Source organism: Ornithodoros turicata, chromosome 3 (assembly GCF_037126465.1).
Source record: "Ornithodoros turicata isolate Travis chromosome 3, ASM3712646v1, whole genome shotgun sequence".
In the NCBI taxonomy this organism is placed as follows: domain Eukaryota; kingdom Metazoa; phylum Arthropoda; class Arachnida; order Ixodida; family Argasidae; genus Ornithodoros; species Ornithodoros turicata.
In genome coordinates this window covers 84,087,477-84,113,272 of record NC_088203.1, presented here as the reverse complement: position 1 = coordinate 84,113,272, position 25,796 = coordinate 84,087,477, and the positions used below count along the sequence as shown (strand labels likewise).

At 45.1% G+C, this 25,796-nt stretch overlaps 1 protein-coding gene across 2 annotated transcripts in view; it reads right to left on the bottom strand.

Annotated features, from left to right (window-relative positions):
- Positions 1-25,796, bottom strand: part of LOC135388716 (potassium voltage-gated channel subfamily H member 8-like) — a 487,577-nt gene that overhangs the window by 344,420 nt on the left and 117,361 nt on the right. For both annotated transcript variants that reach the window (XM_064618453.1, XM_064618458.1), the window contains exon 2: positions 1,852-1,907. The gene's annotated coding sequence lies outside the window, so the exon portion shown is untranslated. The remainder of the gene's footprint in view (positions 1-1,851; positions 1,908-25,796) is intronic.

The following is a 25,796-nucleotide window of genomic DNA, read 5'->3' as shown; positions in this document are numbered from 1 at the left end:
TACGTTACGGCGGAAGCTCCGCCTTCGTCAGGACAAAAATATGTCAGTGATACACAGAGCTTATAAAGGCTCGCATAGTGACGTCATCAGGAAAGGGAAAACCCCGCCGCCTGGCGGTTGTCAATTTCGGGTGGCGGGGTTTTCCCTTTCCCGACGACGTCACTATGCGAGCCTTTATAAGCTCTGTGTATCACTGACATATTTTTGCCCTGACGAAGGCGGAGCTTCCGTCGTAACGTAGACAACCCTTTTAGCATTCCAAGTATCTTAAATGTAAATAAATTATCCTTTTTTTCTTACTTCCCGTACCTTCGTAGTCTGTGTTTCAATTTACATTTCAGCTGCATATATGCGCGGTCGTCCGAACCCCATTCATATATATATATATATATATATATATATATATATATATATATAGCGTCACATGGCGGAAAACGAAATCGTTTCCGTCACTAGGCAGCTGCTGGAGAGTTGGACGGACACATTGTGTCCGTCCTCAATACACGAGGGCTCTATTGTTGTTGTTGTTGTTGTTGTTGTGAAGCGAAACCACTCCGCAGTATAGGACACGCACATCCGACAGTGCAATTTCCGGACGTGATGTGGAGTCCCGTCGCACAGAGACAGGAAAGAGGTCGGTACGACATTTATTGTAACTTGGTAACTGAGTAGAAAATGAAATCTTAACACCGCTGCGAAATGAACAAAGCATTTAAAGTAATTTGAAATGAAGTTGTGGGCTTGTGGTGGGTATTTTAAACTTCCCCTGACGTGGGTTGGTTTGGTTCGGTGTAAGTAAAAATAAAATGAAGTATGTGCCACCAATGAACGGAGCAAGCTGCACCACTTTCAGTTTAGATGCAATAATGTAAATAAAATGATAGTTAAGGAAGAAAAATGAAATAAAAAAGCAGTAGCGTGTCACATACGTCACATGGTCTTTGAAGTCGCAGCCACAGTGCGTTCTAACAGCTTAGCGTCTGTAAAAAAAATCGCACGAACGCCTGCAGGGATTGGAAGTGTTTGGTCGGGAGCGAAGCACTCAGGGCCTTGGTTACTCCTCTAGCCTTTCTGTTAGCCTGTACCATCTGCTAAGTATTCTGCATGCGCAGGTTTGGTTACTTTCATAGCATTGGGCATAGTTTTGTACAATCTCCGTTTTTCTTTATGCTTTATCCTGCTACACCCACTCTACCCCTTTCCTGTTCTTGTTTGTTTGTTTGTTCTTCTCTTTTTTCTGGCTCTATTTTTTCACCCACAAACGCGTTTTGGAGTAGCCAGTTCTGACTGGGTCGGGAGTAACCTCTCCATACTTTCCTTTCTTTTTACAATCCAATCCAATTGAATCAGAATAAAGTGCGCAATTTATTGTTTCAGTAAATTGAGTTCATTTCAAAGTGACAGTGATTCCCCGAGAGCTCATGAAAATTACGGAACGGCTATCATTCTATACGGCGCTCCCCACTTTTCATCGAACGTTCCTTACGAACATGTTCCACACTTGCGATTTTGTGTTCTTCTATCATTCTCGCGAGTTACAACACCGTTTCGAGCAATGTCTGCATGCGGAAAGTCCCGTCTCTAGGCCATTCACATCACAAAGAGTTAACCATTTTGCCTCCGACTTGGAAACGCACTTGGCATTCTTTGAAAGGCATCGACCCAAGACCTGACATCCGGGCCTTCCTCCATTAGGTTTTATATCGATTTTCGATGAGTCTTCCAACCCAACAAGAATTTCTAGGGGGCTTCAGTCTATTTGAAGCTAATATGGAAGATCAATTCGCCTTTCTCCTCTACTTCGACGAAGTCTACATCACTGAAGCAGTTGAAAAGGTCAGGCACACTTACCAGAACCGGAATGGTGGCTTTCTTTCAATCGAAGTATACCACAAGGTCGAACAAGTCTGAAAGAGAAACGAAATCGTGTTTAGTTTTGATCCAATTCTTGTCTCGATCAATACACGAGAAACTAGAGCTGAAAGTGATTATCGCATCCGGAAAGGTGTGTATGAGACCGACACGGCAATGTTCGGCCACACAGTCTACTTGGCCAAGGTTCCTTCCCGAAATCAGCTTACTTATTAAATAAACGAGTTTTAAGGATTCGCATCGCCTCCGCAGCTAAGCCAGATTAACGTAAGCCGCGCACGCGAACGGGAGCGATTGTCTCTGAGGTCGTCTGCCTCGCGTTCGCACCGCAACATATACTAAGCTTACGTGGCCATGTTCCGCGAAACAGTGATCCCCCCCCCCCCATAAGCACACCCAAAATTTGTCGACCCCCCCCCCCCAGGAATTGCTCAGGACACACATCCACAGGGGAGTGTCATCTGGCCCTGTCGAGGTATTCTAATCAAACCTTGATATTTACGATGCCTACTGGTTTTGAACGCTGTGAGTAAAGCAAAAAAAAAGTAACAGCGGTTTAACGTGGTTACGCCGGATCATCATGCGAGAGTACGGTGCACTCGGTGGATCACGTTGCTAAATGTGTGGTAACTGTACTTGTGAACGAGATATACAGGAACGAGAACGAGTGTTGTGCTCTCGCACTAAATTATTGGTTTCATGAATAGTTCTATGAATCGAATACTCTGCTTAGAACATTCGCGATTGCTTCCTGCGCATGTTGACGCTCTGATGAAGATATCCATCGAAGAACCACAGATTCCGCGACAGCAGGTGACGTCTGATGGCAGCGCCGACATGTACCACGAGTTAATAGATAAAGCTTTTGAAAAATGGGTCCGGAAACCAATGAGTCTATGAAGGGGAAACTTACCGCTTCACATGAAGAGAACTGCTCTGCGTCATGTGTGCGTGTGTTTTTTTTTGCGTTTCTCGTCACCTGTCCTCGTTTTCTGTTTTTAATGTCACACAACATTTTTACCAGAAATAAAGATGCTCACAACCCTGAACTGCGTAGGTGGTATTTTGAGAGTTACAAAACAATGTTCACCGTAATAAAGCGTTACTGTTTGAAAACTGAATGTCGCTACATTTAGCCAGAAACACTCCTTCTACTCCTTGAAGTCCCGATGCCCCCAAGACGGAAATCCTGGGAAAAGCCACCGGGTCACATCATACGTGACGTCATAGGATATGGTCACGCGGTTGTGACGTCATGCGACACCGTCACGTATTATGTCGCACCCTCCCACTGATTTTCAACAACCCCCCTAGAAGAAAATCCTAGGAAAATCACTGCCGCGAAACCTCCTGGCTGTTCAAACACGTACGACGCTAACCAGAAACAGCGCTCCACGAGCCGACATCAGACCTCTCCGCGCCCTGCGGACGCCATCCATCCACTCAGGCTTGGCGCTCGGACGCCAAGGTCTCTCCGTCGCTCCCTGATTGTTCTCGTCCGCGCCGAAGGGCGCGCACTGATTGCCCTTGTCTAAGAGACGATTTCCAGAGAGGGAATTCCGAAATGCTCTCAACATCCGTCGTCTGCTCTTGCCATGCATTACACCAAATTGCAGAGAACTAACTCGTCGTCTAGAACTGACTAATTGGCGTCGGATTTTCAGCGTTATCGTCTGTGATGAACGAAGAGTAAAATGACACCGTAGTTTCGGAATTGACCGCGGCGGATGAGATAGTCCCTTGGTAAGTCGTTGCATTAGATGCAGAGCGGACGATCCGTGTATTATATGAATTCCTTGCGAAGACATTCCGACAACAACAAATACCTGTAGCGACGATCAGTGGGGAAATTTGACACTTAATTACTGGCTCACCACCTCAGGACACATCTGGTTAGTACGAAATATGAGATAAGATATGATATGGTATGAGGACTTCTGAAGAAGTCTACCAAATAGAATGGCCCAATTTATCTTGTCACTAGAGCACCTCATTTTCAGAGAGATTCTTTTTTGTAAGTTTTCTGTTAATCACTCTGGTGTGGCTGGTCCCACAGTGGAAGCCTAACATCTCCATATTTTTTTCGATTACCATCATCGTCAGCATCATCATAGTTGAGTTTGAATATATATAAAATGGGGAGATATTGAATTCGTCACCTGACGGATTCTGCCGCTCCGAGAAAGATCCCCTAAATGAACCCCACAGGAAAGAAAAAGAAAAATGAAAAGATGTAAGGATAAGAAGTAAGAAAAACCCTCCCTCGCCCCTCCCGGTCACCGAACTGTATGTGCACATGCGTAGCTGCATCCCCCATAAGTGAAATGAATTGCGGGAAACCAACAGGAATAGGGGACTCGACGACACATGCCTAGAATGCGGTCCTAAAATACAGATTCCATATCACTGCTCACTATGAAGTTGACACGTGCTGACAGCGCCGCATCTCTATTCTTGAGTTCCCATACACCCGGCACCTTGACTGTATCGAAGGTTCTATTCTCCAAGTGCTCTAGAGTAGACTTCAATGTTGCTCTATGGGATGCATATCTTGTGCAATGCGTAAGGATGTGTTCCGTGTTTTCCACAGATGCAAACACTGGACAGTTTGCTGAACTATCCCTGCCGACTTTATGGAGAAACTGTCGACCATACGGAACGTTAATCATCGTAAACATCACCTCCTTTGAATCAAATGATGCGGAGGGCAGCAGAGATGACGGTCAACAGTCCCGGCTCTATCATGATGCCAACGTGTTTGCGGAGTTGACTACATCTGCACTGGTGTCACGTTCTTGTACTATTCCCTACTTCAGAACACTCGGAAAGGTTGTTTCGAGAGGAAGGTTCGAGCTCAAATTTATAAACAATAGTCAACCCTCGATTTATGAACACCCTCGGTTCTCTGAAAAACCGTTCATAAATCGAAGGATTCATAAATCGAAAATTCAGTTAACTGAGTACTATCGAGCAAATGCAACAGTATTTCCGAGTTAAGATTGTGTTTTTAATGCCATATGTTGTGTAATTTTGCTTTTGACCATGCCTTCTGCTGTATCAATCTCACAAAGAACAGACGTTAGCACATTCACACTCTGTTTATTATGCAATACTAAATTGTTTAATTTTGCTTTGGACCATGCCTTCCGCTGTGTCAGTCTTGGAAAGAACAGATGTCACCACATTCGCACTGGACTGGTCTCGGATTTCCTCCGGGATTTTGAACCTCCGTTTATTAATCTCCGGGTGACAGCGACCACCTTATTCATCAACTGAGGTCAAGAACACTTGGTCGACCCCGGAAAACCCGTTTGTTGTTCGGATTTTGAGGGGTTAAGAACCGAGGGTGCAATACCTGGAAAACGTTTTGTCCGTTCAGGCGTCATTCATAAGACCATGGAATTATCCCTTTGAAGGTTTCTGTTGACCTCGGAACGATCCGTTCATAAATTGAGGGCAAAAACGCTGGGGAACTCCTAGTTGGTTCCCAGAAATTCCATTCATTATTCGAATATCGAGGTTCATAAAACGAGAGAAAAATTAATGGAAAAAGTTTGGTTCCCCGTGCTCGTGTTCATAAAACGAGGGAATTCATAAATCGAAGGTTCATAAATCGAGGGTTGACTGTATTCTTTAATATTCAATAGGAAAAGTGTCTCATATTAAAACGGTCAAGGATCGTTGTTCTGTAGACGTGTTCAAGTTGCGGAGAGTTTATATTAAACGTTCGTCTCGTTGCAGAAATATGTACAGAGACAATGAAATAATTATTATCCATCATCCCGACGTGACTAAGAGGTCAGCCTTTCAATCTCGCACCGCTTTACACAACTCGGCCTCAATTAACAACTTCTCAATCTTTATTGTGCCGTCGAACCTCAGTACAGATCGATGCCATTCTGCATTAAATCTACAAATACCATTCAGTCAGTAACAGAGACCCAGGTGCAGTTTCCAGGCTACATCATACTTATAAGACTTCTCCCGTTTGTGCGACATTTCTCCTTTCTGTCCTTCCTTCTCTCTCTCTTTCTGTGCGTTTGCCACCGCGTTTCCATGTTTACCTGGATACACGGTATACCCAGGATAAGAAATCTCAAAGCCCGAACAGGATGACATCGCCTCTGGAGGCTAACAAGGATCCAAAATCTCGTCATCTCTCTCCCCCCCCCCCCCTCCCCTCTTACCCACTTTGTGACGTCATGACCAACCTTCAAGAGTGCTGGGAGTCGTTTATGAACCATTTCGTCCTGGCGGTTCTTCCCAACACGCTCGGTGTGCTCTCTCCCTCGTACTCCGGTGCGTCCACTAAACGGTCGTTCAGAGCCAGGGCAAGCCAGAGCGAGTGCGATACGCGCCCAGGCGAAAGCGTCACGGAGCCAGAGCAGCACTTACAAGTGATCTCGATTGTAAAAGGCTGGATCGCGGATGGGAAGCGCGAGCGTGAGGAAACCGGCCGCCATCTTACTGTACCCACAACAGTCGCCGCAGCGATCATGGCAACTTCTTGCAATTACGGTCGTACCAACCGTACTGGCAAGGATACAGGGCCTAAATTTCTACAGGTGAGTAATTCTTTATCAAGGAATAAATAGGCGTCCATTCTGTATATTTAGTTGACCATTATGAAGTTTTTTTTTTTTTTTTTTTGTTCAAAACGAGCACTGGATGCAGGTTGTTTGATCTCTCTTCCGAGGTTCGATCGAGCACACTTGCATGTTACCTGGTGGCAAATACAGTTTGAGTGCATAATGTGCTTGAAAGAACATGTTATAGTACACTGGTAGTGTTGTCATCAATATATGTGCGAGCACTCGAGCGCTTTTTTGCATGCATTGCTAGCATGGTACACGGTGTTCTCTACGGAAGCGTGTGCACATTCATTTCTTTGAATTACCTTCGCGCACAAGTTCTGTATTACGTCGTAACTAGACCAGGATTGTCACCTTTTTTCATGTATTGGTATTGTTTTGTGCCTTGGTTTGATTTGTGACACAGAATGCTACGTGACGGTGGTGTGGCGCGACTTGGATAACGCCTTGTGTCTCACCTGTATCGTCAGCTTGTTACGATAATAATAATTTGTAGCGTGCCGTGCTATTTGTAGCAGTTTTTAAGGAAAAAGTGGTGTCTCGTCAATACAGGTTTCGTCATGTGGACTACCCAGTGAATAATCTGTGCAGTGTGATACGACTGGGTGTACAGATAAGTATCAAGTTCCTCATCCACTGGTTTCTACTTTACAGGAAGGAACCACCTCAGTGCACGCACTGTGGTTAGCCTCTCTCAAATTTGCACATTTTCATACATGTTGACATCAGAAACACACCTTAGGCTCCTTCACCCAGCAATATAATAATTATAATTCTTTTTAGAAGAGTTCCCCATATTCTTCTTAGAATAGGTTTTAATCTTTTCAATTCTTAGAAGATACAGGGATTGTAAGCCATGTTTTAAACTGATGTTTTAACATTTGTCCAATGCATTTATTAAACAACATTCATTTTTAACTGGTTGCACCCAAACCAATGCTCTGATGTATTATTGCCTTTGTTGTCGATGCACCATAAAATTGGAATAATCATCATCAATGCAGGTTACTTCACAGCTGCCTCGACATACTCAAGAAATGGGTGCAGAACCTGCGTAATGCCCACAAACTTTGACTACCACAGCACCTCCAGAAAGTAAAAGCATATGTGTCACATGGGATTTTTAAAGGCATTCACAGTATATAATACCTTGTGTGAACTGTTGTAGATCTAAGCAGCCTCAGTACACTCTCAGAAATTAAAACATGTCAGGGAACTGTGATAATCATTTCAGTTAATAGGCATGCACATATATGCTATAAGAAGAAATTTATTTATTGAGGATGCATTTCTCTGGTACTGATGTTGTTTACATCTACCGTTGATCACATTAAATTTAAAATTCAGCATATATGAGAAGATATCAGGAGGGAAGTTGCTATTCTTTGTTCATTCCAACCTAAAATTGAGTGCTACAAATTTAGAGAGTGTACCTGTCCATTGTCATCCCTAAAATATATATTGTCATTGTAGGAAGGTCACAAAACAATAAATGTAGTCTTTTGCGACCTCCCTGCACGTTCATTGTATCCTGAAATGCATAAGTGCAAGAAATAAATGTTGAGCTTGAAAAATGTATACTCTCTTTACTCATCATCAGTGATCTTCTTTACAAAAGCATATCGTGTTAGACTTTTTTGTTTACGCTTCACAGACAGGATACACGAGGTCCAAAATGACAAAAGCACAACTGTTTCAAGCTCCAAATCGTTCTGTTGCAATTTGCAGACCATACGTGTGTAGTGCAAGAGGGCCCCTGCACATCAAAGGGTAAGATGGGAGTCATTAATGAAAGTGGTTCCTATGAGAGACTTCGATGCTGAAGAAAATTGTGCAAACTGCGGAAAGTGCCATAGAAGATCTCCAGAAAGCGTGTCTGGTCTCACAACGGTGCCCCTTTTAGATGACGATGATACTGATTGGTGTTTCAGATGTGGAGCTGCATTTTTTGTAACGTGCTTCACATAACAAGCATGACAAAGCCAGTGCTGGATGGACATTCAGTTTGGCACAACCGCGCCTGCAAATACGCAGAACAAATGAAGGAAGCAACAAACAAACATAGAAGGGCTGTACTTCAAAAAGAGATAAGTCCTGTGTCTCAAGCAGGTGTCACCACTTCCTAAGTAAGTTCATTGATTGAGCTTACATCATTACCTGACTAACTGTTCTAACGAGCGTGAACGAATTGCGTGAAGTAATTATTTGAGCTGCTTGACTGTGTGTCCATATGCGCGAGGCATGGCACCCATGTCGTTCACTAAAAGACTCTTTCTGCGGCGATGCTTGATATAAATCATACTAAACGCATACACGGCTAAAACAACGGCTGAGAGTCTACAGAACGGTATCTTTCTGTCATGCGACTATATCTTTTCCCGGACCGTTCGTGACGGAAAATTTTTTGTCCAGAACGCAGCACAGGATATTATATACATGGTTGTTGTTAACCTCACATCGTTTCTTATTGAAATATTGGCTGGAAAACGTGCTGTAGTACAATTCCCAGCGCTGCACTGCAGTGACAGTCTAGTTTCGGAATGCAAAACATAACGTTATTAAGAATCGAAAAGCAGGGCACCTGCGAAACACTGTTAGGATACATCAGTATACTGGCACCTTACAAAATCGCGTGACGACAAACAATGATCAACGCCTGTAGCGCAATAAATACTCACAATCTCTGTTGCCTCCCATTGTTTCCAATGGGCACACACAGCGTTTTAGGGCCCACCAACATGGCGGCCCGAATGCGTACCTCTCTCCCACGAGCCCCTCTCCCATACGCGATCCAGCCTTTATACATAGAGATCAGTGGCACTTACGCGCTCCGACCTGCAAGGTTGGAGCGTGAGAGTCCGTCGAGAGTGCAGCGCTCCAGAAAAGGAGCGCACTCCGGGCGCTCTGGAGCCGCTAATTAACGCGCTCGTAGCCTTTGCCAGAACCTAGACATCTGTGCTACATGAGGAGGGTAACATGGTCTTGAATGTGAGGACAAGGAAGAGGGCAAACCGGGACGGAAGTATCACACACGGTGGACTCACTAACCAGCAAAATGTGCAAACCGTTTATGCGCAATAAACTAGTCTTTACTAGTTAGTGAGTGAATAGTGTCGGTTCCTCCCGTCCCGGTTTGTCCCCTTCGTTGCCCTGAGACCCAAGTCCATGTCCCCTCCTCATGCTTACACCAGCTTCCTTGCACCCTTCTTCTGTGTTCAAAGCTGGACTATGTTTATGGAGCTAATCATCGATCACTAAACAGTTTAGTTTATATTTCTGTCTTTGTCTGTCCTGTCCTTGTTCCTTTGAGTCTATGTCCCTGACACAGTGTAACAGAAAGGAGGGAATGACGCGTCAAAACAAAGTAAGCCGACATATTGCGGGCAACAACAATAACGAATACATAACCCCAGATATCCGTGCGCGAGTAATCCGAGTAGGCCTACCCGTACCATCATCGTTGAGCACATAATTAGTGCGGAATAACTCTTTCAGCAAAGGAAAGATCTCTCCCTATACTGCACCTTTGTTGGCTTCTCGCTGCCTTCCATGCAATGGAGAGACGGCATACGAATGGGACCCAGAACAGGAGAAAGAGAAACGAAAACGAACGAAGAGGTTGTTGAAGGGGAGCAGCTCCAATAGTTTTCTTCTTTTCATCACATTGCTCCCCATCTGCCACTGGCAGAAAGGTCCTCAGCGAAGGTCTTCACCTCCATCGCTTTATCTCTTGCTTTCTCTCTTTTTGTCTCGCTACGACAAAACGTCAAAAGAAAGGAGGAACGGACTCAGCGCTCTCGAAATACGACGTTCGTTTCCTGCGCTCTTCCTCTGCGCCTAATGAATACCTGCAATTCTTTCTTCAAGTGCTCGCCTTACACCTTTTGCTTTTAGGCACGTCTTGGTATGCTAGTGTTTCATTCTATTTCTTTTTCGTTCCTCCTTGTCTAAATTCCTCATAACGTTGTGTTTGTAGACTGTACTGGCGAAGGTACGGAGGTAGATAGAGACTGTGTGCCTAGTTCCAAAGAAGTCGAATTTACAAATCGCAGATACGACGCGAGACTTAATTGTTTGCTTTGGTCCGATGACAAAAGGTAATGATTAGGGCTGTGCGAATAGCCGTTTCAAAGTCGAAGTGAATATGGACTGCGGAAGTGTTTTTTTTTTTTTATCGCGTATCCTCTCAATACGCGAATTTAGGTTCCCGCGAAAAGGTTCGTTGATATCGCACGTAATACGTTCGTCGTCAAGTAATGATGCTTAGAACACATGATGATTATAATAATGATAGGAGAAGAAAAAAAAGGAGATGTGAAGAACACATTTCCGTCTACAGGACGGAAATGCGCCATGCGCCCCTTTTGCCTTTCATCAAAGCGTTATCCCCCCCTCCCCCACACTATATTTACTCCAAAGCAATACAAACATACAAATTCCAGGTATTTTCTTGGTTCTTCGGAGTTTCTTGAAAGTATTGTTTGTGGCGAGGCACCTTATCGCTATATAGCACTCACCCAGCCCTCACGAGATAGATAGGCAGACAAACCTTACGTGTAACATTATTATTATTATTTTTCACCAGATAGCCCAGATAGCCCTCACCCAGGACATACCGCGCAGAGGACATACCGTGCGTAAGCAGAGTGCGCGAATGCTACGTGGTGTTATACCTCCAATGACATTTCCAAATTCGCAACCCACCGGTTGAGAGAACCCCTGCTTTAGTAGGTTGGAGCACATAATTTCCACACAACAGAATCAACATGGAAACACTGCATGAGTACATTTTTGGACAGAGCTGTATTCACGTACACACACTCAGGTGTCTATGAGCACCTGAGCTCCTGGACCACAGTCCTCCTTATTGTGAAGGGACTGATTGTTTCCTTCTCCCACATCATCACCAGCAATGGCCCAAGCAGCACAACATCTTGGCCTAATATTGGACAATATAGGCGCGACATTGCCAATATTGATCCTATATTGGCTACTTCGGGGGGGTAGAATATCGCCCCTGGCGACGAGATTCCCCATTCATCATAATTAAATAAAGTTACCAGCTCCCTTGGCATAGTGGTTAGGATGACCGCTTTCCACGCAGAGGGTGGGAGATGACGCGGGCTCGAATCCTCGCGGCGGCTGTGCAGTCTGGGGTTTTCCCTGGGTTTTCCGGCAGACTTTCCGGACGAATGTTGACACAGTTCCCATTGAAGTCGGCCGAAGACGCATACTAACCCCCCTGTCTCCCCTCCTTCTTGCTGTTCTCGCTCCATCTGTCCACATCTGTACGCCGCTCATAGCCACAGTTGCTTCGCGGCGCTAACACGAAAGGAAAAAATAAATAAAGTTGTTGTTGGACCACAGGTCACTCAGCTTGTCCAAAGCCCTTGGCCCCACGGAGAACCTGTGCGCATCGGTGCCGGACTCTTCGCTCCGTCCTTGGCTTCCGTCAAGCTACCGACCTCCTCCAAGAACTATACAGTGAACCCTGGTTAATATGACCCTATGAATCTGACATACTCGCTTTATGACCGTTTTTCTCGGGAACCGTTCCGCCGGCATGTAAATCCCCCTCGTTAATATGACAATCCGTTTATCGGACAATGACCAAGATTTTTGTCACAAGTAGGGTCAAACACAGGCATTATCTTCCCGCTTTTATGACCGCGTCACATGACCTTCAGAGTAGCCCCCGGGAGAGGCTATCTCGTACCTCGCTCAGAGGGTGACACCTGTTAAAGTAGGGCGTCAATGTTTGGGATGTCCCCTGAAATCGCTGACCTCGGGGAATACTGATGTCGCTCTTTGAACCACCGAAGTGCTCAAAAAGGTGGGGACCAGGTCACACTGTGCTGCTGTTTTCACGTAAGGATGGTTGGAATGAAGCGGAACAGGCAGTCGGGATGAAGATCTTTAGAAAAAATCTTCCCGGAAACAACACCGCAAGCGATGTTGCCCCGACGACCGTTTTACGGGCCGCGCATTCCAAGACACGGCCCACCCGGGGGCGGACCGCGTTATCAAGGGGCCCTTCTCGAAATATGAAGGACCGGCTCCCTTTCGCCTCCCTCGGGATGAAGAGCGGCGTTACTCGAAGCAGGCAAGCGAAGCCCTACAGGTTGCCTTGTTATTTTATGCCTCTCTTATGTTTGGTCTTTGTAAATGATCTTGCCGGTGTCGTGAAACATTGCCAGTTGTTAATGTTTGCTGATGACGTTCGGATTTTTCGTTCCGTATCTTGCTACGGCGATCACCTGTCCATTCAGGAAGGCATAAATGCAATCAGCGACTGGAGTTACTTAAACGGCATGTCTCTAAATGTGAAAAAATCCAAAGTTTTATCTTATACAAGGAAAAAATCAACATTACTGTTTGATTATGACATTAAGGGCGTCCAAATAGAGAGAGTGGAAACCATTCGTGACCTTGGGGTCATTTCCGATCCGGCACTGAATTTCAACAACCATGTGTCATTCCTATATTGCTCCGCAATGAGAATGATGGGCTTCATTTGTCGCATATCCAAGAATTTTAGAGACTTTCATACTGTTGTCTGCTTGTTCTATTGTCTAGTACGAAGCAAGTTGGAGTTCGCATCCGTCGTTTGGAACTGTCTCTCTAACACACTCTCAGATCGCATCGAAAATGTGCAAAAGAAGTTGGTGCGAGTTATTTACGATAGGTATTCACAAAGAAAATGGTTTTATGAATACAATCACCTCCTTGCGAAGCTTAAGATGACATCACTGAAGCAACGTCGTTATATTCGGGATATGACTTTCTTGTTCAATGTCGTGCATGGTAAAATAGATGCTCCTTTATTGTTAGCCAGTGTCGATTTTCATGCGCCATCTAGACATTGTAGAGTTCATCGTACTTTTTATCCACGTTTTCGTCACCCGTCTTCTCCTTTGGCGAGCATGCAGTGTTGCTTTAATGACATTGAAAACACTGGTGTGGACATTTTCGCTGATATTACTTTATTTTTATCCACTTTGTAACTTTTTATCGTTTTGTAAGTTAATCTTCTTTCCGTGCACCTCTATGTAGGCTCACGCTGTTGGCGGGCACGTGAAGCTAATAAATAAATAAATAAATATATTTTTTTAGCAGATAAAGGTCGATAACATGTCCACAGTTGATGGTGCTATTCTCCATTTAGAAAAAATAATGACTGAAAATTGTTTCACATAGTCATTGTTACAGATTTTTCAGAAAATAAATCATAATTACGTCGGCTTTTGTTGTGCGTATCGGTGCGTTTCTCTTTAATATGACAATTCGCTTTATGACCAAAATCCGCGGAAACGGCAGTGGTCATATTAACGAGGGTTCACTGTATACACCTCCCATATGGCTTCTCTTCGTGCTCGCCATTAATTCATCCTCTCATATTAACATCTTTGAAGTGGGGTAGGGTCCATGACCACTGCGGAGAAGCATCCCATGCCGTCATCACTTTTCATTCATTTATTATTGCTGCTGTTGTTGTTGTTATTCAGAGCTCCGCGCGTCTTTTTCATGCAGTGTTGAGAGGCAGAAATTTACTCTCCTGACGCCCCTCTTGGAGTGCCAGCTGACGGAGGCTGGACCTCAGTGGTGATAGAGCTTAGCGCCGAACAGTGCTTCGAACACGTTTCGCGGATTTATGTTCTGCCGAAAGACGCGAAAGTCTTTTCAACGCTAAAACAAGCAAATACGAAGCGAATAGTTACACAACAAGTGCAGGAGCGGCGAAAGCGAACAGCCGCCGGATGTCAGGTAATTCACAAGTGTACGAGGGGGTGGTGAAAAGTTCTCGGTCCGACGACGAAGAAAGATCCATAGTTACGAATCTTTATTACAATTCGGCATATTCAACTCGAAGATCAACGCACTTGGCACATCGTTCCTGAAGGAAAAAGAAATACGACGTCTGCTTTCCGAAATACGTACATGTTTCGGCTGGTCCTATCACTTCCGGGTCCTCCGAGAATATATTTTCTTTCAAACTTTTTTACAGGCTTGGAATATATGTATATATATATATATATATATATATATATATAAACAGGAGTCCGATGGGGCAAGACCCGGCGAGTGACGGATGCCCAATGCATTCGAATCCGAAGTTCCGAAGTCCTTCAGAACCTACATTGTCTTGCCTGCTCTGTGAGCCAGTGTATTCAACTGCAAAAGGAGAACTCCTTTCCGTAGCTACCCGCTTGTATACTATGGACTTCCCGCGCAGATTTTCTTTCATAGTCTCCTTTAACCGACAGAGCAAGCTACAGTAGTACGCTGCATTAATTGTTTCGCTCTTCTGGAGATAGTCAGTCATCAGAACAACTTCCTCGTCCCAGAAAACCGTGACCATGACCTTAACCGCTGATCGTTGAATCTTGAATTTCTCTGGCCTCGGAGAACCCGAGTGCCGTCATTCCGCGGACTGTTGTTTTCTCTCAGGATCGTAGTAATGCAACCATATTTCATCACCTGTTACAAGTCGCTCAAGAAAAATATCACTAAAACGCTCAAAATGCTGCAAAATCATCTGCGAGGCATCCATTCGGCGTTGTTTCTCATCGGCATTCAAACATTTCGTCACCCACTTGGATGACAGCTCCAGCATACCCAACTCTTCATGCATTACAAACCGAATGCGTTCTGGATGTGCTTAAGGTATCCGCAATTGTTTTAACCGAGATCAGCCCATCAGACACGATGAGCATTTCATGTGTTGACACCGTTGGGGGTCTCCCTGACCTTCCTTCGTCTTCGGTGTCAAAATCCACACTCTGGAATTTGGCACACCACTTCTTCGCAGTTGAACACGATGGGCACTCGTTAATGATTACACTCATAGATTTCCGTTTGGAGTTTTCTTCTACATGACCGGGAACTTCATGACAGCACGAGCTTCAAGATCACTCGTCGGTCGTCATGATTTGTCTTAGGTGTCGTAATAGTAAAATGAACATCTGAACACCCCCACCGTCCGTCTCCAGATAAGGAGGTGAGGGGTTGCATGCTGTATCCCCCTATGTAAGCACTGCCCCTCCCCCCTGCAAAAAGCCTGGGAACTACCATGGTGTGTAGGATGTGAGCGGATGCGATCCAGCTCGCTAATGCAGAACCGTACCAGCATGGCATGGTCACATCCCTGCAGACTGTGGACGATTCGCATCTTGTAGAGGTGCTGCTGTGTGACGACACGCTGAAGAGCTTTAGCCATGTGGGTGTTGAACTCAAAGGCGTCTATCGCAGCGTCACCGAATTCTTCATTGTGCCTTGTGTTCTTTCACGTGTCCTTGTGAAACGGGCGTATGATATAGTCAGTCGCATTTTCATCCTCTATATGCTTACTCGTGCTTGTTTGCCATCGAAGGCCATGCGTTGGATCACGGATTTTCTTTGCGGGCGGACCCTGTTTGTTCGCACAACTGAGGAAGATACCGTGCCACTTTCACCTGACTACAAAGTGCCACAGGGTAGCGTTCTTTAGCGTGGTTATGGCGGGTCTCAAAGAGTGCATCGGAAGAAAACTATATTTCTGTATTTACGCGGACGGCATCTGCATTTGGACCACCGGGAAATCTCGCTCAGCCATTCAGAGACGCCTGCAGACAACCCTGAACGCCATACATCAATACCTGTTGACGGCAGGACTATATATCTGTGAAACCTCCATTGTCGTGCACCTTCACGAGAAAGAACATGCTGCCGTATCGCTCCTTCTGTGGCTGGAGAACAGCTACAGTATTCGACCTCCTGCAAATTCCTGGGCGTTACACTTGACACTCACCTCTCGGGGAGAAGACACATTGCCGATCTGGAAATAAAACTCTCCAGGGGGATCGCTGTCGTTCGACATATTGCCAGGCTTATGTCGGGCTGCGACACGAGCTCTCCCCTGGCCGTTCATCGCGCCCTGGTGCGCAGCCCACTCTTGTACAGTGTGCCAGTGTTACACGGCATCTCGCCATCATCTAAGTCCAAGCCTTAGTGTCTTTTAGCACGTAGACCCCCTGTGTGGCTGGGTGTGCCAATGCCGACGGACACTTGTTTGGCCATGGCAGAAGCGAGAGAGACACCACTTGTCATCCAGCGTTTCAATGAGACGTGCGGTCACTATCTCCGCTTGTTAGACCATCATCGACGGCTCGCGTTATTGCGGAAGCTTTTCCGCCGCAGGAGTAACACGTTCCGGTCCTGCATTCAGCAGCTGAAGCCGCACCTGCCACCTTTTCAGGTTCAGCCACACGCAGGTTCAACTCTACCTTGGAGCATCGCTCTACCACAGATTTCGTTTTCCGTTCCCGGCCTGAGGAGAAAGTGCGATGTTGCTGGAGCTGTGCCCAAAGCGCTCACCTTGGGTATGATGAGTGACCACTACGCTGATTTCACTCCTGCTTTTACGGACGGCTCCCCCACCAAAACTGGCTCCGCATACGATTATGCCGATAGGCGTAGAAGATACTACTGGCAGTTATCGTCTCTCGCATCAGACGTCTTCGACGTGTGCTGAGCCGCATGCTTTGTTTTTTGCAATGCGCAAGACTCAACAGTGTTCGGTTCGACCATGGGTCTTCTACACCGACTCTAAGGCTGCGTTCCAGTGTTTGGCAACAATGGGCATCCGTGGGTCTCTAGTGTACATTGTTACTGACGTGCTGGAAGCTTATAAGAAGCTGTTGGACATTGGCCATGGCGTAGTGTTACCCGGCAATGAAGATGCAGACTATAGGCTGCTCCACGTGGTCACCAGCTTACATCAGCCCACTCCATCATCTTGCCCAAAGGAGACCGTCCTGCCGTTCTCCGTGTTATCTCTGCAGACGAGACGAGATCTCAGTGGATGCAAGACATGACATCCTACTCTCTGCTCCACACCGTGCATCCGTCTCTCTCACTGTCGCTTCCTCCTGGCCTTCCACGACACTACGCATCCCCCTTCACCGCATGCGGCTGAACTTTGCATTTACCTCAATTAAGAGGCAGCGCCTTGGCCGTGCGCCGTCAGACCTTTGTACTACATGCACTGTGCTGATCTACACCATCTAGTTATGGACTGCCCCGTCTACCATCGGGAACGCGAGCTCTTGTAGCACAGGATGCATCCAGTCGACCACCGCCCGTTTACCCTGGGCAAGGTGCTGGACCTCTGGTCCTGTCCCGCTCATATGTTGTGTCAAGGTCTCCGTCATTTTTGGGAGTTTCTCTCATCAACTGGCCTATCCACCATGCTTTGACCACCTGAACTGCCATCCCCACCACCATCTTTCATTATCTTCCACACTTGGCACTGGGCACGGCATCAGCTCCAGCTCATCATCATTTCTTTATGTAATAATGTGTGCGTGCAATAATAATGCGTGCATGTATGCATGTAAGCATGTATGTATGTATGTATGCGTGCGTGCGTGCGTGTATGTATATGTGTGTGTATGTATGTATGTATGTATGCATGTATGTACTATGTATGTATGTGCGTGTGTGTGTTCACGTGTCCTTTTACTTGAAAGTGATCTACACAACGTAGCATCGTCCCTCTCGATGACGGACGGTTACCGAAGGCCCTCCTGAACTTACGCTTTGCCTGCGTAACACTGCTCAGACGTGGGTACCATAGCACGATATCTTTGTGCACTACTCGGTAGTTAGGCGTGGCAGAAGATCTGCCGGAAGTAAGGGTAACAAAAGCGTGTACACTCAATAAGCAACGAATGAACAATGAAATAAGTAAAGGGTACTGTGGATAATGAACAACACAGGGATAATAATATAAGAAATAAGAAGAGGAGCTGGTCCGAAGGGTGAACTATCAGCGCAGGCCGCAGGTGAAGAAACGAGTCTACGAAGCAGACGACAGTGTCGTCTGCATATCTACTCCCATTACCATCGTCTGCAACCAAGAGCGAACGATATTAACTTTTCATTCAAGTCTTCTTCATTGCGTTTCAGTCGTAATGAAGTATCGTGTTCTTTTTTGCCATATCTTACAGACGCTGTATTTCACGACATTTCACGAAATCTGTAACAACAGGAGAGAAACTGATGTTCCGAGGCTGGAACAACCTTACATAGAAGGGACAGATACAAACAAAGCCTCAAATTGCCTAAGAAAATCCAGAAGATGTGGGTTCGATCCCTACAGCTGGCTAACCTTTTCAGTGACTTTCATCCTTCATCCTTCACTGTAACAACAGTTTCGTTTACGGGCACGCCGCCACAATACCCGATACGACATGAAACGCAGAGAACTGCTTACGCTCTAAGCCTGTAGCAACTGAGGATACGGCATTTAAAACGCACCACACGTTTTCCTCCGGAGCCTTTTATGGCTACATATGTAGCCACAGCTGAACTCGTTACAAATGACATTTGAAGTTTCTCGACCGTTTATCCGCATTCCGTTCCATACAACACTGGTAATAGAAGTGGTAAAAGGCACTTTGTTGTGGAATACTTCGTCTTAAAAAAAGTAGCGGAAATTTGCGCCGCGATTCGAAGACAAATGACTATTCGAAAGGAGATACGATGACAGCGTATTTATTTATTTATTTACATAAGTACCCTACAGCGCCGGAGCATTAGTGTAGGGGTGTGTAGGCACAGAAAAAATGTTACAAACTATGTATCAGGAAAATGAATAACAATAATAAACACCAAATGCAACAATAATACAAATGCAATAATAATCCTCATAACTGATAAACTTCAAGTACAAAAATATTCAAAATGTATAACAGCCAAAACACAAAAGAAAAGCAACCTCCGAGTAAGTCTTGCAATGATTCTTTTTTTTTTTTTTTTTTGTCATACGGTTATCCAGTGAGGGTAAAGTTCGGGCCATTCGCAGAATTTTCCGGGTCCGGAGTAGAAAATGCGTGAGTGGGACGCTTGTTCCATTCCTCAATCGTTCGGGGAAAGAATGATTTTTGGAAAACTGTTGTTTTGGTGTCGTAAGGCCTTATCGTATATAAATGATCATGTCTGTGCGAAGTATAATGTGGTTGAAATATGTATTTGTCACGAGGTACACCATTTTTGTTATTATAGATATCCCAAAGTAATTTCAATCGAGCTTGTCTTCTTCGCATTTCCAAAGAAGGCCACCCTAGTTCCGATACCAATATGCTTGAACGGATGAACGGGGAATATTCATTAAGAACGAACCTTGCTGCTCTCTTTTGAATTTTTTCTAGTTTTTTGCGTAATGAAGAAGACGGGGAATCCCAAACAGGTGACGCGTACTCTAAGATTGGGCGTACGCATGTTTTGTATACGCACTCTTTAATTTCTCTTGGGGTACCCTTGAGATTCCTACGATAAAAATTTAAAGCTTTGTTGGCTTTGTTAAATACGTTATTTACGTGACTAGTCCATTTCAGGTCGGCAGAGAATAAAACTCCTAAGTATCTGAACTCTTCAACAGCTTGCAAGGTGATGTTATTTAATGTGTATGCGTGCGGTTCTCGTTTGCACTGGAAATGTAGCACCTTGCATTTGTCGACATTTAAAGACATGCCCCACTTCTGACAAATGACATTTGAAGTTTCTCGACCGTTTATCCGCATTCCGTTCCATACAACACTGGAAATAGAAGTGGTAAAAGGCACTTTGTTGTGGAATACTTCGTCTTAAAAAAAGTAGCGGAAATTTGCGCCGCGCTTCGAAGACAAATGACTATTCGAAAGGAGATACGATGACAACGTATCCCTGTGACAGCGAACGGTACGGATATTTTGTGCAGCTCCGGACAAACCAAAATGGCAAGTATTTCGTTTTATGCTTTCTAACACATTATGCACGGAACTTTTCGTGCCCACCGTTAATGGCATTATGCGCCTTACATGTAAGTATAAGGTTTAACATAAAAAACGAAGGGTCAGTCAACATACTCTAAACTCTCTGTCTCGTCAAATTTACTTTTGAATTATTTTTTAAAATTCTCACCGCACATTCACACTTTTTGTAATGTGGGATTGCTATGTCCAGCCTGTTCAAGAAGCACGAGGCAATGGATAATTCCACGATTTGCATAATCTACTAGCTCTTTGAAAACTTGCGCATTAATGAAATGCAAATACCGGATCTCAAAGTGAAAATATAATCTCAAAAATCATAAATATCCTCTCATCGCTCCTCAACGACTAATTAGTCTTTGCTAATTAGCCGCACTTCACTCATTATCTTGATTAGGTGAAATATAATCTTTCCAAAGCCCCCTCATAACGTCCATATTTGTGAAATCTTTCTTTCGATTTTACGATGCTAGTTCTAATTAACAACGATACATTTACTTTGAGGGTTAGATTTCCTAACGAATCAAAAATCGATTTGTTGTGGTGGCCGACTCATGTTGTGCACTCTTAAAAATGAACTTCACCGCAAAGCACGCTCCTAGCCAACCATCTCTCGAATGATATCCTTATCTGCCTTGATTTGTTGAAAACTGGAGGCGTACGCCTTTTTTGTGACAATTATGAACTGCATAAGTGTCACAAAAAAGGCGTACGCCTCCCATTTTCAACAAATCAGAGCAGATAACGATATCATTCGACATGGTGGTTGGTAAGGAACGTGCTTTGCGGTGAAGTTCATTTCAAAGAGTGTGGCCACCAGACTCCTCCCGGCTTGTTTAGTGCTCGCACAAGTTGTTTAAATCAAGTGTATAAAGATAACGGATATGCTTGGTTCTTTCCTCCTCTTTCCCCTAGAAAACAAATTGTACATTAGTAAATAACGTGTAAATCGACTCTCGAATATCGTTATTACTATTATTATTAGATTAGTATAAAAGTAGTTATGCGTATAAGTTCGAAATGAGCAGATGCAAGTCTATTTGCGTATGCATTACTACGTACACACATTGATTTCTGCAAACGTGGGGATATGAAAGCATATGTGGATTGAATACTCGATATCGATCATGTATTGAAAGCCCCGCTTGAACAGCATGCTTTAGAATGGTTGAAAGTAATGTTTGCACATCATAATTTGCCCAGAGTCAGCTGCGGCCGCGCAGCTCAACCATCCCTCGGGCTCGAAGAAGCACGGAAGAAACGGCTGCGAAAGGAACGGAGCGGAATATACTCCCCGTCGCTCTTTCTCCGCTTCGAACGTTTTGGTTCTGATTTCTTTATTTATCAACGTTTTAAGAGCGAACGAACAATCTCCTTGCGATATCGATAGCAGCAGTCACACGTCATACGATCACACTTTTGTGTCCCCAAAAGTAGAAAGGAAAAAAAAAAAGCGCAGAATGAGGCTTAAACTGAAGCCTCTGCGCAGTTTCTAACCCGTCAAATAAATCACAGTCGACAGCGGTATAGCTTTGCCCGTCTTCGGACCAAAGAACACGGCCAGCCTCGACAGATTCCTGCACACTGAGATGGAGTCTCTCCAAATTGACGCATGAGAGGAAGAAAAGAAAGAATAAGGGCTGCGGCCAGATTGATGTTCGTCGTTGTACATTGCGAGAGGATATGTGCTGCGCTCGATATGACGGAAGTTGTAGTAATAAGACCTGGACAAATTACCTGTGTCTGTCTGTCTGAGCTCACCTGGTGTTGTACTTGTTGAGGTATGAAGGATTGCCCGGTTCGTGGTCTGCTATCCCCTTCACAAAAAAAAAAAAAAAGGAAAACTGAAAAAAGACAAGAAAGGAAGAAAAAGAAAAAAAGCATATCGCCCAAAGTCATTGCTTTCGCGATTGAGATGAGAAAGCCCCGGAATGAAAGTAAAAGGTCAGCTCAGGAAGAGATTCCTCTGGGACGATTGAATGGTTGCTCCTGTCATTAGGGCTGTTCTATTTAATCGCATTTATCTGTGTTGTTTCGCTGCAAGTCACAGAAATGATCTTATTCAAACCATACTGAACAAGATAAACGCCCTAACAAGTTGTGACTGTCCTACACCACGTCCTACCGCGTCTACACCATCCTATGCACCGGCGATGTGGACTCTTGAAAGACCCTGTATTCACTCTAACATCCCTGGACTCCAACGCAAGAAAGACGTCCCCACAGTCGTGGCCCACCAGCTCACACTGGAGCACCTCGCCTCAACACATCGACTAAGTCGCCATATATACACAGATGGCTCGGTAACCGAAGGTAGTTCGAGCGCGGCTTTCTACATTCCGGATGAAGACCTGGGCCACGGTTTCAAACTCCCCTATACAGTGTCCTCGACAGAAGCCGAACTGTTTGGTATCCTGGCAGCACTGGAGCATATTACAGAATCCGGGCACGGAACGTGGGTCATTCTTACAGACAGCAAGGCATCACTAGATATGTTGTCGTCATCTCGCCCCAGCATAATAAGCGATTTGCATACCATGACGCTTCAAAAATTCAATGAACTCTTCGCCACTGGCTACAACATCACGTTTCAATGGGTCCCTGGCCACGTAGGCGTGTATGGAAATACCCGAGCAGACGCAGTAGCGAGACGCGCTGGGTCTGATGACACTTCGGCCCTGGCACCTCTGCCGCTTACAGCCTCAACATGCCGTCTATACATACGCCGTCGGTGTGCCACATGTGCTCAGCAGTTCCGTGCCGAAACAACGACTTACAACTCATTCCTACGGTCTATCGACCCATTGATGGAGTTCGTCATCACTTGCCACCGCAGCCGTAAAGAAGAATCCCTTCTCCACCGCCTACGTCTCAATGTTGCCCGTACACCCTCACTTCTCTTCAAGATGGGACGGCTAAATTCACCAAACTGTAATGTCTGTGGAGTGGAAGCGGACATCCCACACCAACTCCTGTATTGCCAGCAGCACCTTCAACATAGGGACACCCTCCGTTGCCGTCTGCTCCAGATTGGTTGTAACGACTTTTTGTTGGCCGCTCTTCTTGGCCCCGTCTTGCACCCCAACCAGTGGGCTGTCACTGCCGCTCTCCTCGATTTTCTCCGAGTCTCAGGACTCGTGAACTGCCTGTAACGTTGTGCTAGTGTTTATTCTCTTCTTTCTTTCTGTTTCTCTTTTCTTTCTTTCTGTTTCTCTTTTCTTTGTTTCTCTTTTCTTTGTTTCTCTTTTCTTTCTTTGTGTCTCTCTTCTCTTTCTTTGTGTCTCTCTTTTCTTTCTTTGTGTTTCTCCTTTCTTTCCTTTCGTTTCTCTTTTCTTTTCCTTTCCTTTCTTTTTGTTTCTTGTTTTCTTTCCCTTTCCTTTCTTTTTGTTTCTTTTCTTTTCCTTCCCTTTCGTTCTGTTTCTTGTTTTCTTTCCCTTTCCTTTCTTTCTGTTGCTTTTTGTTTTTCTTTCTTTCCTCTGTTTCGATCCCCCTTTTCTTTTTCCTTCCTTTTCTTTTTCGTTTGCCCCTTCCCCCTTTTTTTTTCGGAATAGCAAGCCGGCTCTTTGCCTGGCTAACCTTTCCTTTCTTTTTTTCTTAATAAACATATCCCCCCCCCCCCCCTACACTCTTAAAAATGAGTTTCACCACATAGCACGCTCCTAGCGAACCACCATCCCGAATGACAGCGTTCTCACCCCTGATTTTTTGAAAACGGGAGGTGGAGCCTATTTTGTGACACTTATGCAGTTCATAATCGTCACAAAAATGGCGTACGCCTCCCGTTTCCAGCAAATCAGGGGAGAGAACAATGTCATTCGAGATGATGGTTGGCTAGGAGCGTGCTATGCGGTGAAGTTCTGTTTTAAGAGTGTACCTACTGATTGTTTTGGCATTGTAAATGATAGTTGCTCGAATAACTTCACCACATAGCACGGTGAAGGCCAACCACATTGCACAATACGATACCGTTGTCATACCTGATTTTGTGGAAAGCGCGGGGCGTAGGCCCTTTTGTGACAACTAACATAACTGCGTTACACAAAGTGCCACAAAAAGGCGTATGTCTCCCGTTTTTAACCAATCAGGGGGCAGAACGATGTCATTCGGCATGGTGGTTGGCCAAGAGCGTGATATGTGGTGAAGTTTTGTTTTAAGAGTGTACAATATTTGAACTTTGAAGAATTCAGCTAATAAGGAAGCAAAATGTGATGTGGATGCGCTCCGATACACCCACGCAATATTTTTTGTGCTTCGTTGAAGGGCTTTTGTGCTTGGTTGAAGTGGCGGCCCTTTCAGGAACGGTTCTCAGGAACGATTTGGTTACAGATACAAGCCGTTTTCATCGCTTCCGGTTTTGTGCCAAAACGACATCCGGTTTCACAGCAAACACGCTCTGCGCCAACCACTATGCCGATTGATACAGTTATCGCTCCTGATTTGTGGAGAGAGAGAGGGTCGTGTACCCCTTTTTGTGGCAATCCAAATCGCGAGAAACAGGCGCAACAAATCAGGAAAGCGAAAGATATAATTCTGCATGGCGGCTGGTTCCGAGCGTCCTTAGTCGCGGAAGGACCGGAAGTCTTCGTGGCACCGGAACTTGTGGTTGAGGGCTTGTTTATGTTTACCCGAGAATGCGCTGGAGAGGGCGTTGCAAAGCTGCGTCGCGTAGCGCCATCGCCGACACACACGAACGAGCACTGTCACAAAGCAACACCAACGTATTCCAGCTGTCCCCGACACTGCCCTCGGCGCACTGTGCTTCTTATTACTCTTCTTCTTCTTCTTTTTCGTTTTTTTTTTCTAAAACCAAATCGAAATTCCTACTACTGCGTCGCTATCCTTTCGAATATCCTTCAACGCAGTCCACCATAGTCTCCATGTTATTCCTAGTATAGTATGAATATGCAAAGTACGTTCTGTAAAGTCTCCGTGTTGTCTTCTTTTTTTTTCTTCTTAAAACATGCTCAGGCATAAAGCGAGCGAGTATAGATTCCGTATTCCCCTCTGCGTGTCGGTTCCGATACGCCATCGACACCCGAAAGAACATTTTATTTTTCTTTCTTTGCGCGGAATTTGAAATTGAGAAAAGGCTCCGTTCTTTTGTCTCGCGTCAAGCTCAGCTACAGCATCCGCGCTGCCTAGCCAACTGATTCGGCGCTAGGCCTTCGACCTGAGAATCCTTCATCGTTTCACTTGCAATTCCGGCGCTTCCACCGTGTTCCTCATTTTCCCTTTGCCGTCACTTTCTTGGATTGTATTATTATAAGCACTCGTCACACGAGAAGAAAAAAAAAAAGAAACCGAAAAAGTGAGAAGTTAAGGGAAAAACGTGGAGAGACTGCACGAAAAGTGAAAGCGAGAAAACTGAATAAAATATGTCGTTATTTTGGAGCGCTGCTGTCAGCGGAATATTTCTCTAATGCCGTCGCGGTCGGATGTGAGCGTAGAGAGGAACTGAAATATGCAACGTTTTGGGTGGTAAGGGAATCCGAGGTCGGGATTAAAAGGAATGATAAAAGGAACGTTTCGCGACAGGAGGAAG